This window comes from Musca autumnalis, unplaced genomic scaffold, assembly GCF_047663935.1.
Source record: "Musca autumnalis isolate F117 unplaced genomic scaffold, ASM4766393v1 scaffold_2, whole genome shotgun sequence".
In the NCBI taxonomy this organism is placed as follows: Eukaryota; Metazoa; Arthropoda; class Insecta; order Diptera; family Muscidae; genus Musca; species Musca autumnalis.
In genome coordinates this window covers 261,185,353-261,199,716 of record NW_027411755.1, presented here as the reverse complement: position 1 = coordinate 261,199,716, position 14,364 = coordinate 261,185,353, and the positions used below count along the sequence as shown (strand labels likewise).

The 14,364-nt window shown below is 36.0% G+C and overlaps 1 protein-coding gene across 1 annotated transcript in view; it reads left to right on the top strand.

Annotated features, from left to right (window-relative positions):
- Positions 1 to 14,364, top strand: part of ham (hamlet) — a 111,548-nt gene that overhangs the window by 6,566 nt on the left and 90,618 nt on the right. The gene's annotated exons all lie outside the window — the stretch shown is intronic.

Here is a 14,364-nt window from a genome sequence, read left to right as displayed (position 1 = left end):
ACAATGAACCCAAACATGCGAAAATTACGTATTTTCCCAATGCCAAGCTCACAACAAATATGTTGATCTATTTTTTTATTTCTTTAGCTTCAAAATGTTTACTATCGACTACGATTTCGAATTATTAGATATTTTTACCCGTACCTTTTAATATAATACATTTGCTATCACCACACTACGTGGTGACTCGCACTGGTTTACATGGACGGGCTAGTGAACAATAAATTAAACATTTGTATTAATAAATCCTTGAACAAGTCTAAACCTACGTCGTTGATCCGGTCGCTCATAATTTAATTTGTTCCATATATTCTACATAAAATTCCTTGGAAAACAAGTGAAGTCCTGCTTTACTTCCTATTGGCGATCATGAAATTATGAAAACAAGGTTCCCCAGGAACGTAGTGTTAATTTACCAAACCTCCTATAACAACCTGCATTCCCTAAAAAATCATCCTGAGTAAATCATTGACTTTGGACAATATCCCATGAATTCCAAGAAAGATAATGATAAGCAAATTCCGTTCTCTCTTATTCATTAAGTAGACGACCTTCAATTGCTAAAGAAATAAAAAAATACATACATATACAAAAAAAGATGTTATGTTATCAACGTCTCATCCCATTTAGCAACATAAGCTAAAGGGTACAACTGAAAGGAAACAAACCATGTGCTGTGTCGCTGATCACGACGACATTGTGTTTTTTTTTATCAATTTCAGAATATTTATTATGAAATTCCTACAAAGTTAGTCAAAATAAATAAATAAAGAGAAACATACATACACACACTACCACGACGACATAAACAGTGTTTTCTTTTATAATTCTCTAATAAGATAGGCGTTGTGGAATTTTATCTCCAGAATATACAAAAACATGGAAAGGAAGTCCCTTGCTCAATACACTGACTTAGAACAAAACGAAGCCACAACCATAAAATACTTCATATCGCTAGAAATTTTAAAGTGAAATTAAATGAGATGAAACAAGCAATCAGTCACTATTACGATTTTGTTTTTCTACATCAGACCTTTACCCACCCACTCATTTCGACAGCCCTCATCTCCGAGAATAGAATGAATGGTAATGGACAATAATAACAAAAGCAATAAGGTCTGAGATGCCTGACTGACTATACTGATATACTGTAGATATCGCGCTAATCACTAGCAACTTGTACATGGCGTAAATATCGAGGACGACCTTGAAATGGTGAAACATATGTATGTATGTACATACAAATGGTTGTTAGTAATGTTGTTTACTAGTTTCTAGTACATTAGGCTGTATATACGAGAAATACATATATACTGAAATCGAAACACCACCTGGTTTTCCAGTATTTTTACAATCCCTTGTTACTTGACGGTGGTACAGGTTACAATTTATCTAACTAAAAATCATTTCCCAACAAATGGAAAAAAGTAAGACCTCCACTTTTAAGACTCTAAAAGTATAACACATGCTTTTTCAACTTTGGTTATCGACGTTATATTGCCGTATTATAACTACGGTGGAACTTCTCTATAACGAGTAATTTTTAAAACGAATAGTTTTGTAAAATTTGAGCTAACCACAATAAAGGCTCTTTATAACATTATTCTATAACGTCGCTGGTATTCACCTGCAACGCATATTGGTACATGGAAAAATTAGAAATGCTGCCAAAGTGCTGTCATTAAATATTTACATAAAAAAGGTTTATCGGGACAAGAAATTCATAATGATATGGTGAATGTGTTAGGTGAAAGTGCTCCTTCATATGCAACAGTTAAAAATTGGGTTGCTGAATTTAAACGTGGTCGTACAAGCATTGAAGATGATCCACGTAGTGGACGTCCAAAAGCAGCAACAACAACAGAAATTGTAGCCAAAGTGCATGATATGGTATTAAATGATCGACGAATAAAAGTGCGTGAAATCTCAAATGATCGAGTCCTTTTAATTTTGCATGAAGAACTACAGATGAAAGAAAGCTTTTCTGTAAGATGGGCGCCGCATTTGTTAACAGACGATCAAAAACGCATAAGAATGAACATTTCTCAAGCTTGTTTGGATCGTTTTAAGCGAAATAAAATGGATTTTAAGCGTCGTTTCATAACTGTTGATGAGGCATGCATCCACCACTATACTCCTGAGACAAAAGAACAATCCAAACAATGGACTGAAGCTGGAGGAAGTGCCCCAAAGAAGGCAAAAACAATTCAATCGGCTGGTAAGGTTATGACAACGGTTTTTTGTGACTTCAAAGGTATTTTATTGATTGACTATCTGCAAAAGGGTAAAACAATAAATTGAGAGTACTATTGCAATCTTTTGGATCAATTAAATGTACAAATTCGAGAAAAACGTCCTGGCTTACAACACAAAAAAAATATTTTTTCATCAAGACAACGCTCCAGCCCACAAGAGTGTTTTAGCTCCCAGTGACTTTTACTTGTTCCCAAATCTAAAAAAATTCCTTGCTGGCAAGCGTTTTACCTCAAATGAATATGTAATTACAGTTGTAAACCACTATTTTGAAGACCTTGAGGAAAACTATTTTAATCAAGGGATAGAATTGCTAGAAAAGCGTTGGACTAAGTGTTTTGAAGTTTCAGGAGATTATATTGAAAAATAAAAATATTTTTCAAAAACTAACTATTCTCTTTCATTGATAGGCTAAGAAGTTTCCGAACCGCCCTCGTATAAGTACAGTAGTATCACAGTCTGGTAGAGTGAATTTTTGTTTTACGAGAGGTAGTTATACCCTACACCACTATGTGGAAAGGGTATTATAAGTTTGTTTTGGTAAAAATTCATGTAACACCGCGAAATATTCGTCGTATCTCGGCGAGATAAAGCGATTTTGAGATGTGTGTCCGTCCGTCCGAGTGTCCGTCTGTCCATTATAAATTGTAATCAAACTCCAGGCCGCAATTTTGAACCGATTGTCACGAAATTTGGTATGGAGGTCGGCTTCACATCAGAATAGATCGCTATTTTAATTAGTGATGATCGTCAAATGTTTAGCGGGTGAAATGGACCAAAAACATAATTTTTATCCGATTTTGTAGCTGCTCTGTAGGTCGCAATAATAGTCCGATCGCCTTGAAATTTTAAATAAGGTAAGAGTATATGACAAAGAAGAAGCATGCAATTTGAGATGGCGATCAGATAATATTTAGAGGGTTAAATGGACCACAACTTTTGTGTGAAAATTGTGAAAATTTTTAATATACAGTTTATATCTTGTTTCCTGGAAGAGATATTCCGGCCAAGTAAGCTATACTTGGAAGAGGAACGCTTGACCTTTCTATTGATTTCAATTGTGTTGGTGTACATGATAAGATAACAGAGTTACAACCTAATATACCCAGTTATTTGTTTATAGCGTTATCATAAACACACTAGAGTTCGCAATTATAGATCAATAATCACGAAATTTTGCACGAGGTAACAGTTAAGGTAGAAGAAGATGCTTACAATTTTGGATGAAGATCTGATATTCTTTAGCGGGTGAAATGGACCAATACTTTTGTATGAAAAATACGAAAAAATATTTTTGGTCTATATTTTATTTCCTGGAGGGCATATGCCGGCAAAGTAGACTACATATGGAAATAGAACTACTGATCTTCCCCCCTGATGCAAATTGCGATCACTTGTCTGCTAGATAACGGGCCTACTGCTTTATATATAATGTGTTTTGTGTAGAGAACCACATTTTCCTCCCATGCTACAAATTGTTGCTATCATGACAAAAGTCCAGTTTTTGCATTATTGCAAATTTCGTGAAGCCATAGCGTATTAATTGTCCGATTGGATTTTTATACCCTCAGCATTTATGCTGACGAGGGTAAATACACTTTCATACGGGCAAAATGTGCCTCATCGAAATAATGGTTTTAGACCCCAAGTATGTTTGGACGAAATGTGTTTCAGACAATTTGGAGTCGATTGAGCAATGTCCGTCCGTCTGTCTGGCTGGCTGGAGCGCACGATAACTCTCGAACGGATTAATCGATTCGATCCAAAATTTGGCTTTCGTAATATTTTGTCCAAACTTAATTTAAGTTCGAAGATGGGTTATATCGGTCCACTCCTTCCGGTACCTCCCCCACAAAAGTTCGAAAATGTTCGGAAAATTTGCACGTACGATAACTCTTGAAGGGAGTAACCGATTTCGTCCATATATTGCAAATCGTGAAATGTCTACCAGACTCAGATGAGTTTCCAATATGGACTCAATCGGTTCACTCCTTCGGGTACCTCCCACACAATATTTGGGATAAGTTCAGTTTAGGACCTGCTCTCGAATAGCTTTGATTTTTGTTTTAGCAACGTGTATTCACTGCCCCCTATACGACGGTACAAGTTTCATCAGGGGCAAGTCCACACTTCCTGAGAAAATAGCCCCAAAGTTGCAAAATAACCCTATGACACCGTGTGAGATGGTTGGAGCGCAAGATAACTCTCGAACGGATCTGCCGATTCGATCCAAAATTTGGCCTTAGTAATATTTTGTCTAAACATAGTTTAAACTCGAAGATAAGCCATATCGGTCCACTCCTTCAGGTACCTCCCCCACAAAAGTTCAAAAATGTTCGGAAAAATTGTTCGTACGGTATCTCTTGAAGGGAGTGGCCGAATAGATCAGGTTCAAACATGGACTACATTTGTCCACTCCATCCGGTACCTCCCACACAAAATTTCGGATAAGTTCACTTTAAGACCTGCAATCGAATCACGTTGATTTTTGTTGAAGCAACTTGCATTCGCTGCCTCAATTACGATGGTAAAATTTTTTTCAGGGGCAAGTCCATACTTCTTTAGCAAACAGCCCGAAGGTCAATGTCGATCCATTCCGCATTCCTCCGCAAAACTTTTGATCTTTAATCCTAATCAACATTTTTGTCGGTTCATACATCCAAATTTTTAAAACCCCCTAAATACATACGTTTTTTTTGGAAAAAAAATTGCTTCAATATACACAGGCTGAGGGTATATCTCTGTCAGCAAAGCTGACTGATACTTTTTTACTTGTTTATACATATATTGCAGCATGGGGTCGCTTCGCCACCTTTTTGTCAAAATGTTCTGGATGTCGCTACCGGTAAAATTTTTTTTAGAAGTACCAATTTTGGTATAGGCACCGTGGATGTACCGTGAATGTACACTCACAACCAATTTTTGGGATAAATCGGATACAGTTTCCATACCGCTAAACTTTTTACAGCTCTAATCTGCGATATTTTCAAAAATAATTTTCAAAATATTTTTAATTTTTGCAGTAGCCGTTTCCGCTGTCCTAGTGGATGGATTTTCACTCTGTGATTGATATATATGATCCGGACCTAAAACATAGAAATATCAAAAGAATATTGTAAATACTCTAGAAAAAATATTGCACTAAATGTTGGCTTTAGCAGTAAATTACTGTAATGCGGTGTGGACTACATTGTCAATATACATATCAAATTATAGGCAATCGCGAGTACTTTAATCCTATTATTGGCTTTTTATATACCCGACGTGTTTTACATATCCTTATTCATTTACACGGTCATAACTTCCACGCAAATTAAATTTTGTTGTCAAATTTTTGAGCTTTGTTCAAAAACACTTAATTTGATCAAGCAATAGTCACAGTTACTGATAAATTACAATAGTTCGCGTATTATAATACTGCAAACCTTGGCTTCATGGAAACTAAATTTGTGTCTTTCACTCATATATAAGTTTATATCACAATGATGTCACCCTTAAAAGCATGGCACAAGTGCACAATTTTTGGACGATAGATCTTCAATAATTTCACAATTGTCCCTTTGACAATTTTTATTTAGCATTTGTAGTGTGCAATAAATTGGAGGAGTCTCATTGTAACTGGGAATATTTGTACTCCAAAAAGGAACCTGATGTTCAAAGAAAATTGCACAAACATTTCCTGGCCAGGCAATATAAATTGTTCAACCCCTCAGTAATGTTGTCGACATTTTATAAGTACTACAGCTATTTATTTCTCTACAAGTGGCATCTTAGGACACGCCGTTCGTACTCGGCCATAAACTGTAGGTCCCATATCATTGAACCAATATGAATCGGGGTGCACTCATCGATATGCGAGAAGAGAATTTGATCCATAAAGGATTTGTTGAAACCTAATTCCCAGGGTATTGGTGTAGGGTATCACATGGTCGGCCCCGTCCGACTATAGCCTTTGCTTACTTGCTTTTATATTGACCTTTATTATTATGCACAATAATTGCCACAAAGTATTCATTCATATTTTCAGCCAAAATTTCAAAACCCGTCAAAGCACATTGAACAGGGTGATCCATTGTATGTGGTCTAAACTAAAACTTCGAGCGATGTCGATAACTTTTGGTACGAAGGGTTTATACCACCTAAGATGTCAAAATGTAAAATTTCGGCAGAATCGAATTAAAAATGTGACAAAAACCTTTAAAATACCTTTAATTTAGGTTGCCCTTCTAGTGGACCGTAATGTTATTGCATGTACGTGAGCATTTTGTCACCATCACCGCCTACATGTCTGAAGCCATAAGAATTTGTTGAAAGTATTTGACATGATCCTAGTTGTCCCCGCGTGTTACTTTTCGACTTTCCAAAAGTGGTTTTGATGACAGCGTGAACGAAACTATATACGTACATTATTTTGTGTATATGTCTTGCACATCATATAACTGTGCTTGAATCCTAGTCAAGACAACACCACATATTTAACGAGGGTTTCACCCCGGATGGTGCTACCAACTTATTGTTGTTTCTAACACAATATAATAATTTTGCAGCAACCAAATGTCGTTCTGCGTGGTAACTATATTTAAAATTCATATTCATTCTTCAGAAATTTCTAAATTAATTCAAATTTAGTATAGGCATATACTCAACTGTCACCAATATACCCTTGTACGTACCACCTTCATAACAAATAACCGCATGTTTTGAGAAATCCAAAACCACAATTAGACGACAAGACATTTTCGCTCCTTCTTTTGGAAACAACAATAGAAGCTGACAGTGATAAGAAACCCATTTGCATACGGGATTGGATTTTCTGTTATATGTATTTTAAGATGCTTTGCCACAATTGTACTTGACTACGAAATGTTTCATTGGTATATCACATGTAACTACATACATACATATTGGCTAATTGCGTATCCAATAGTGGTTTGCTGATAAGAAACATTAAAAAGGCATCAACATACATATGTACATACACATGCCCACACAAAACGAAGGTATTGTACACGAATCGCAATCAGTGTGTGGTCATTTTACAGTTTAGTGCGGTTTTTCGTTTTATTTTCTTCTTCTGAGAATAGTAGTCTGTAATCAAGAAGATGAAGTATGGAGTTGAAGTTGTTTTTGTTGGTAATCTTATCACGAGGAGTGAGTCTTACAGTGGCATGCATGTGTTGACCACCATATCAGCAGCAATTATGAGGGTTTTTTTCTCAACATTTGCATATTATCATATCGCATGGTCGACAATGCAACATGCCCACAAATACATATGTAAATATGTGAAAGATTTCATTTTCTTCGTTTCCAATTTTAAAAGCCTTCGTTTTTATTTCATTTATTGACTTCTAATCTTTGCTCATCAATATTTTCGAATTATTTGTGACTTGTTTTTATTTGAATAGCTCACTTATCGCGGTCATAAAAGACAATTGAGTTATTTCGTTTACTTTTATCTATTGCTCCAAACAACTTGGACAGAATTCACGCACGTACTCTCACAACCGATACCATACCCCACCTGCATTTAGCCAGGAATTTGTATACTTCTGTTTTCCTTAGCGTGGTGTTGATGGTTGTGTACTTTGATTCTTCCATAGATTAAATTTCGACAAGTAATTTTATGATACTCCACCACCAACCAAAACGACGACTATCATCATCAACACCATCTGAATTATGGTTTTACGGTTTGTTGTTGTCTTGTCGACGAAATCAATTTGAGTTTGTCTTTGTTGTTTATTTTGCCCAAATTCATAATTCATTTTATGGCAATTTATGATCATAAAACATTAATTGATAATGTCTTCAGTCAGGTATTCAATTCTTCGCCTCATTGTTTTACTATCACCAACAAAACTGAAGGAATGAACATTTAACGAAGATATTTTTTATTTCTTGTCAAGAAGTGTGCTTCGAGAATTATTGCTGAACAGTGGAATTGTGAAATCGATTTGAAAAAAAAATGAAATCTATAAAATGTTTGAATTGATTATTTAGTATTTACGGCATTTACAAGTTTTATGATCTACATTGCTAATACCATATTTCTTTTCGATATGTTTATTTTTATTCATAGACATTGTCAGTTAACCTTTTCACTATCGATTGCACTATCATGGGAAATCGATAATGGTGACTCCTCAATAATTCATAACATAAAGCCTTATACTCTGATTTTAATCACGTTAAATCGCCTAATCGGCCTGTCCAATCCCATTACGAAATATCGAAACTGCACTGTAGTATCTTGTTTATAACTGGCATAAGGTTGTAGTCGAACTATAAGCTATATTTTCGTACTCAGTGTCCGCAAAGCCACCTTGTATAACTACGCCATACTGAACTTTGATACGTCATCTCCAATTTATTTTTCTATCGAAGTTACGGTCGTCCCATTTCATATGTTCTTACCCTCTCAATTGTTTTCCATTTAAACGACCTCAACGGAATATTTAAATTACATACTTACTTCTTAAGTGGTGTTACAGAACGTTTGTTCTTGAATCCGAACTTAGGTTAGGCCTTAGTGCGCCCCGTTGTTATGTACTACATCTAGCAATAAGTTTTGCTATATGTGAACATCTGATCTTTATCGAAGTTTCGGAGTTCCTACGATTGCGAATTTTCCTTCATAGACCTAATGTCTGAGAAGGAAAATTCGCCGTCTTTCCCAGGAGCATGGTTTTTATTGAACATAAAACATAAAACAAAAAGTGGAGAGTAAACTTCTTGTAAAACTCATATTCTTCGGTTTCTCCCACTCGCAAGAATTTTTTACTTGACAGTAAAATCGAGCAAATCGGAACTCTGCTTATACAAGTGGCATAGAAAATATAGAGTGTACTCTATTTCTTTTTTCCACTCGCGGAGGTACTCCCCTTCAAATTCGAATAGAGTGTGAAACTAGCTCGAATTCAGGCGAGCATTTCGGACCTCTGATTTTACCTCATTTTGAGAAGACGATACACGTTGCGAATCTACGGCATCTGGTTATGATGATGAACCGGTACGATCCTGGCCTCCTCATGAAGATTGTTCAGTAGAACAGTCCTCAGGTCTACGTTCTGAAAGGTTTGAATATTCCTAAAAGATAGAAGGATGATCCCGTTTAGCCTTCGGGTATTTGGATTCTAATTTCCAAACTCTACAAATGATTGGTGTCCATTATTCACCGCTTTAAATATCTTTGAGGGTGGTATTCTCTACGATTTCGGACAGGGCGGAATAATTTACGGAATCGAAGGAGTATGACAATTGAAGCATCCAAGATGATTCTAGACAGTTATGAAACTGCTTGCAATCAACCTAGTTTACGATTCACCTCTTTTGGCATCCTTGCCTAACATCTTTAGCCGGACCACCTTCCCAAACATTTCAGGCTTCTGTTACAGAATGGCTGGTTAAAAAGTTATGAAGATACTTGTTGGATAATCAACTCCTGGTTCATCCAGATACCATTGAGATTCCGTGCGGGGCCCAACGGTTTAGATGATATTGCTTTCCATATCTTCTGCAACCGATCATCGTCGTAAATTGTGGTTGCTCTCCTCGGCTGAGAAGCTCTTTTAAGGCGAACAAAGTAAACTAAGTAAAATCCTCAAGGCATCGGTCACGCCAAGTACTCAAAGGTTGTCCTGTTGCTTTCCTGCGATATATGTATATGTCTATCAATATGCTCGGTCAGGTACAAGCCAAAATAATGCCGAAGCTCAAGATGAGTATTGGAATTCCCATGTATAAGGTGGTGATTGCTTCCAAAACAGAACTACTGTTGAGCATATAATGCAAGTGAAATCTATTTATCGGTGGAATATAATTATTAAGTAATTCGACCTCGAAATTTTCATGCCTTGAATCCAGACCCACCCATGCATTCAATGTTAGTAGAACAAGTAAAAAAGTATTAGTCGGCTGTGCCGACAGAGATATACCCTCAGCCGATGTGAATTGAAACTTTCATCTACGGACAGATCGAATGTATCTAGGGTCTTTTCAGAATTGCCGACAAAAATGTGGATTAGGATTAAAGTTCAAAAGGGTTGCGGAAAAAATTGACCGACATAGTACATTATGAAAGTGGATCTTAGTTTGAGAGTCATATCTTTTCGATAGATATCGCGCCCACAATGAATCTTCGAATAGACCTTAACTGCACTTAAGCACAAATGTTGAACTTTTGTGGGGGAGGTACCGGACAAAATATTAGGAGATCCAAAGTTTGGACCTAATTGGTTGCCCCGTTAAAGAGATATCGTGCATACCATTTTAGTGACATTTTTTTAAATATTGGGGGGAAGTACCGAAATTTGTGGACCGGTATTGTCCATCTTCGAACTGAAACTAAGTTTGGACAAAATTTAAAGATGGCCATGGTTGATCAAATCGGTTGGAGAGTTATAGTGCTCTCCAGCCACTACATATGGTGCCATAGGGGTTTCTACACCATTTGGGCTGTGTTCTCAAGAAATATGGACTTTGAACGTTGAAGTATGAACTTTTGGCGTCTTCATTGAGGCAGCGAATGCAAATTGCTTCAACAAAAATCACGGTGATTCGAGAGCAGGTCTTAAAGTGAACTTATCCGAAACTTTGTGTGGGAGGTAACCGAAGCAGTGGACAATATAGTCCATATTCAAACCTGATCTATATCTGGTAGATATATTTGGATGTGTAAAGTATGGACCAAATCGGTCACACCCTTCACGAGTTATCGTGCGCCCAATTTGTCCGAACATTTTTGAACCTGTGTGGGGCAGGTACCTGAAGGAGTGGACCGATCAAATTTTGGACCGAATCGGCAAATCCGTTCGAGAGTTTTCTTGTGGTCCAAGTACTACACACAGGTGTCATAGGCGTTTCTTGTTTTTCAGGTCATTTTCTCAGGTCCTAAACTGAACCTTTCCGAAATTTTGTGTGGGAGGTACCCGAAGGAGTGGATTCCCTTCAATAGTTATCGTGCGCACAATTTTGCGAACATTTTCGAACTTTTGTGGGGCAGGTACCGGAAGGCGTGGATCGATATAACCCATCTTCTAACTTAAACTAAGTTTGTACAAAATATTACTTAAGCCAAACTTTGGACCGTTATCGTGCGCTCCAGCCAGACAGACGGACGGACATGGTTAAATAAACTGCAAATTGTCTGAAACGGATTTCGTCCAAACATACTTGGGGACTAAAACAATTATTTCGATGAGGCACATTTTGCAGGATGAAAGTGTATATACCCTCGTTAGCATAAATGCTAATCACAAAAACACCCTCGGTTGCTAGTTCGCTGCGACGAACGGTCAGCCGACTGCTAAGTATGCAGCGTGGTTGTCGATTATGCCTAACGAAAAAAAACATTAGGCGTAAAAAACGAAATAAGCAAAAATGTACAAAAATAAATATGCGTTCGGTTGCTTATTTAGCCGTGTGTGTCAATATTGTGTAGCAGTTGAAGTGTACAGCTAATGCTAATGTTTTTAGGTGATGGCTTTTAAACCCTGATCATTTGTCTTCTTGGTCTGCTCATAAGCGGAGACAAAACTGGGTTGAACTGAAGAGCGCACCATAACTCTCGGACGGATCAACCCATTTGGTTATCGTAATATTAAGTACAAGTACAGCTGAACGTTGTCCCCCGCCCCTTTTACAACATTTATAATCGGAGGCAAGATCATACTTCGGGAAATAATGAATCACAAGCTTTAAAACCCCCATCCGGTACCAACTAGAATGACTGATAACATCGCACGGGGAAGATGCGACAAAAATATTCCTAATGAGTATAGTTTTTCCTATAGCCCCATATAACAGTACTAGGTAATTTCAGGTAATTTGAATTTGTTATCTACTTTTCAATCCGAATGGATATAGGTCCAAGTTTTGGTAGAGCCCCTCCCCCCATTTAACGGTACCGTCGGATTTACTGTTCTTTGAAGGTTTTTATCTACATTTTCAACTTAAATCGGCTGTTCGGATTTCAGTGGTAAAAAAACTTCTCCGTCTGAAACAGGAGAGGAAACTACTTATACCATATGAAGTCTGAATATTGCATAATTGTATATTTTCAAATGCAAACTAAATACGACCATAGGCATCGTTAGTATTTTTGGTGTCACACACGGGAAAAGCAAATATGTGCAGCTGGGACCCCTTTTTTGAAAATTGACACTATTTTGAAGATTCTTCAAAAAAATGAGAGTGGCCTACGATGGCCTAATTAAAACTCAACCTCAATTTAGGGGACTTACAAAAAAACACAAAAAATATATTGAAGAAATGTAATATCCAGCACTTTTAAATTTTATGAAAAAATAACTAAAATACGTTTAAATAAAACTTCCATTTCGAAAAAAAAAGAAATATTTTATCGTTTAAATTTCCAGTTATTTACCGTGTAAGAAGTTAGTTCCTTACTGACGTTTTTTTTTTAATCTTTAAAACATGATACTTAAATTTCAACTTCTTCTGTTTTTTTACAAAAATATTGCTGCGATATTAAAATATGATATGTTTAGAGACAATTTGCTGTGTTGTCATTGAAATTTGTTGATATCGATTTTTCGATTTTTGTAGCAGGATGGACCAAAGCGCTTCGTAACATCGTTAAAATTTCTTCTAAACGTATATAAAGTTCCAAGAAGGTTCACATCGGACACCACCTTCTGGTACCTTTCTCAGAAAAGTTCAATCTCAAAAAATCCTAGGGTGGCCAACTTAAAGATCCGGTTCATGATAATAGAAAGCAGTGATTGACATTGTTTCAACCTTTAGAAGTCATAATATTCGATTTATTATGACTGGAATCAACATTCTCAATTTAGTACAAAATGGTTTATAATTTTCAAAAAAAAAAAATTCATTGAGATATCTTCGCGTGTATATCAGCTTATCAACGATACGATTATTAGTCAATGTATTATGTTTTGAACAAAAAAATACGACGTACAATAGATGGACCACCATTAAATAGCAAACAAATTGTCTAAACCAATATTTGCGGCAAAGTTCCAAACATAATCTACAGTCGACTAATTGCATATGTAAAGCTTTGATAAAAAGATGACTTATTCTGACTTTAATTTTTATTATGTATAAATTTAAATCTGTTAAAATTGTAATATAATTTTTTTATTATTTTCTTATTTACTAAATATCATATTGTATCCACCTTTATATTTACACCTGCTACCTATTTATCTGAATATAGCAAAACCAAAAAAATATCATTGACTTAATTAAATTTATAATTACATTGATTGTAAAATTGAATTGGAAATCGTTTTTAAGACCCTGTAATCTCAAAAAACCTAATTGGATTAAAAATGTTCACATAATTTCATATCACTCGCATGTGATCTGAAACAACAGCAGAGTGAAGTGATAGTCATATCTTCTGGACATAGTTTGCAAGTTAATTTATGGCACCTAAACATAAAATATGGCTTTATCATCAATGGTATTTCAGTTTACACAAACACACTTACTCGCGAGCACACACACACATATTCTCATTCTCTATGCCAATAATCATAAAGACTCTGAAAAATATTCGATTATCGATAACACTGCTGTACAACACAACCTAAATAGCTGTGAATATCTTGTCTTGATGGCTAAAGATAGTATAGATCGTACCCAATATAAGCTTGTTATTGTTGTTTTTGTCAAATACACAGTTGAACTCATTGAATTGAATGTTGGTGTTCATGTGAAGGAATGTATTTATTTCAATGTGTTTGTATTTAGAGACAGGTACAATCTTATAGATTGGACATTTAGTAATTGTTTAGCTATCAATTAATCAGAAAGTATTGTCATTGAGAACTATGGTTAGAAATACTCGTATTCATTAATGTTGGCAAGGAAAGTGTTTTTTTGCTGTGGTATTGATAAACAGTGGGGCGAAACACATGAATTTCGAGTAAAAATGGGGTGGCGTACATTCGTTCATTAAACACAAGAGTTTTAATTGGATCTGTGAATCCAAAACTTTAGACTATGAACTATGACTACAATGAAGATCCACTCTATCCTTGACAAATGTTCTTGGAAGGTATGATTTGCAGTGATAGTATTTGTTTGCTTATAAGTTTATTTTATTAAAGATGCTATTGA